The 3,064-nt window shown below is 41.4% G+C and overlaps 1 long non-coding RNA gene across 1 annotated transcript; it reads left to right on the top strand.

The window, feature by feature from the left end:
• The first annotated feature begins 621 nt into the window (after positions 1 to 621).
• LOC144753654 (uncharacterized) lies at positions 622 to 1,068 on the top strand. Its single transcript, XR_013594458.1, has 3 exons — positions 622 to 726; positions 820 to 901; positions 996 to 1,068. It is a non-coding gene; the product is annotated as an uncharacterized LOC144753654 (long non-coding RNA).
• Positions 1,069 to 3,064: the final 1,996 nt, after the last annotated feature.

The following is a 3,064-nucleotide window of genomic DNA, read 5'->3' on the forward strand; positions in this document are numbered from 1 at the left end:
ATTGTATCGCTTGCGATACAACGATTGAAGGGAAAACTTTCTGCCACACTACTACAACGTGGACCCATTCGAACTTCACGAATTGTAGAACTAAAAACGTGGTGTACGCTATTATTTGCCCTTGTCCTAAAATTTATATAGGTAAAACAAACCAACAGGCCAACACACGCATGACGCAACATAGGTCACGCATTAAGAACAGAGTGCTCACAGCGCCCCTTGTCCAACACTTTATTGATCAAAATCATGGGGAAAATGAGTTCAAGTGGACTGTGCTGTTCAACTTGAATCAAACTAATTTGAGTGGAAACAGCGATGAAATGCTTCTGAGAAAAGAAGCGTATTTGATACTAAAATTCAATAGTACCCAAACGGGGCTCAACTCTTTATCTGAGATTTCCCGCCTATAAACTTGAAGTATCTGTTTAACTACAAAGTCCACAATGCTCAGCGGCGGATTAGCTATGAAGTAGTTGCCTCACATGGTGGTTTTCCACCAATGAGTTCGCATTTCCTGGTATGTGGTTGGAAAGAGAGGTGAGTGTTGGCGCGTCTCCTGTAGATGGTAGACAAGTAGCTTCTTCGCGCTTTACAATTTCAATATAATTATTTCAGATCGAAGCGAGATTGAAGCACGCAGTGTTATACCGCGGAGGCATCCCCGCCCATCAGCGAGAGTCCGGCATAACAGCAAAATCACTCACTGCCCCTCAGAAAGAAACCCAGGTACGCCAACAGTTAGGTAAACCGCTGTTTTAGATCGAGCTAGCAAAGTGAACGGTCATTTAGTAAGTACAGCACATGTCTGTTGCTTTTCAGGCGGCAGCGTTAATGAGTACACAGCGGAAGAACCATGTTTGGAGAAAATAACTAGTGGTGCCCCCGTTTTAAACAATTTAAGGTACGGAATGTGTGCTTTGAAATTGTGGGACCATCTACCTGCACGTCTCTGAGAGGCTTGGTATTAAATCCCTTTCTCATAATCTTTTTAACAGAACCTCTGCATAATAAAAGGCCCCTCTCTATTTGAATGATTGGACCGCGGGATCGCGTTATCCATATGAAAAGGTAAAAAACCTGCGACTTCTGTCCCTGTGTTCTAGGGGGAGGTCCTCAATCTTTGTAAATAGTGGCTAAATCAAGCTTCCTTTATCTTTATAGAATACCACACTGACAGAGCCCTGAAGAGAATCTGTGATTTCATCCAGATTTGAAACGCGTCGGCATAACGGCGAATAGGCACTTTTGATTGAGCAAAGTTAACAGTCATTTGTCAACTGTAACTGATTGTTGAGTACAAAGTGATTTTTCTGTTGCCTCTTCCTGTTGTTTTGACCCTGGTTGGGCTTTCTAATAAGTTGTATTTTTCACAAAGATTGATTATTTGTGCGAACAGAATTGTTGTTTTTCTTATTGTAAAAGAAGCTTGTTTATAACTGTGGATTCATTTGTACATAGTTATTGTTTTGTGTTTAGAATTGTTTGTATGATAGCTGTAAATAGTGTAAATGTTTGTAAGTAGTGTTTTTCTCAACCGTAAAAATGCCTTTCAAAATGATTTAATAAAAAATTTCTAAAAGGGTTTGAATAAAATAACCCATACAAACAATAGGTTTTTTTCCCTTGTTTGTAGTCTCAAAGTTGTGAGAGAAAATTATCCTGGGGGACAACATTGTTTTTGTTTTATTAGGGTTACATAGTCAGCATAAGACCAAGGGGCAGAACTGGCACATGTAAGTATGCAAAAATGACTAATATGGGCAAGCAAGATCTGCTTGCTCAACAAAGTGGGAGGAGCTAACAGTTGCTAATTCTGGTGAACACATCCTGGCATATACAGACTAGAAAGAGTTGCAAGGACATCTGCAAGCTCAACTGAGCATGTGCTAAGGTGGAAGATGCTAAATATAGTTCGTTTCTATGCAGATTACAAGAGCAGTCAACACTGAGGGAGGACAGAGCACATGACGAGCACGTGGCAGCACATGGCAAACAAGATGGCTGCCAGAAATACAAAATGGCTTCCAGCTCATGCTAACAAATCCATCCAATCTTTAACACTCTACTACATGTCTTAAATGCCACACAGAAAAAGGGGATTTCATCTCTGTAGGTTGTGGACCTGCAGACAAATCCAGACTTTCTAGAAGTCAGTAGAAAAGGTCACTTTCATCCCCGAAATTGCATTGTTAGACACCTTAAATGATTTTTGCCTCAAACACATACGAGAAGCCCATTCTGGGTTAGGTGCTTGTGCTCCTAAAAAAGGGACTTTGCACACAGAGGGATGCAATAAGAGGCCCCTAGTCTTGTAAGATGGAAGGCTGAATAGATACTTGTAGCATGCTGAAGCACCAATATATGGGACATGTGGGTGCCCTCCAAAGCAAATGTGGCACCACTGGGGTTTGTGGTGGAAAAATGGCGCTTTTGTCTAGGGCAGAAAACATCCATTTATCGGCCCTGCACAGGGGTTGCAAACCACTTACAAATGTTAAAGACAGATATGTAAGGGAGGCCCGGACTTTCAGTGAGATGAAAAAACTGGAGGGTCTATCAAAGGGGCGTGACCAATGTAATTAAGGGCATTGCATAAAAACACATAAGCTAAAAGTCTGCACTTAGCATAGTATACCGACAGACTTGTATTTTGCTTTTTCTGTCATTGCATCCAGATATTTTATACAACAAGTAACATCATACCTACAACAAGGCAGGACTATTGGCTTTGTCAATGGTTGTTAGTGGCATGAGATAAATTAGCAGCAACTATGGCTTGTTGTATTTAATATTGAAAAAGCTTCGTGTTAGACCTGACATCATTGGCGTGAGTCTCCCTTCCACTTTTTGACGGATTGCCTCCTCTGTTTTGACATATTTTTGCTGGTTGTATGTTTTGGGCACTGTGCCACTACTAATCAGTGCCACAGTGCAAGTGCTCCCCATGTTAAATTAATATACTGATTGGATTCCATGAATGGCTTATTTGATTTACTGTCAGCCCCTAGTACAGTGCACCATGTGTGCCCAGGGCTTGTAGAGCAAATGCTGCTGGTGGGCTTGC

This window comes from Lissotriton helveticus, chromosome 5_1, assembly GCF_964261635.1.
Source record: "Lissotriton helveticus chromosome 5_1, aLisHel1.1, whole genome shotgun sequence".
NCBI lineage: Eukaryota > Metazoa > Chordata > Amphibia > Caudata > Salamandridae > Lissotriton > Lissotriton helveticus.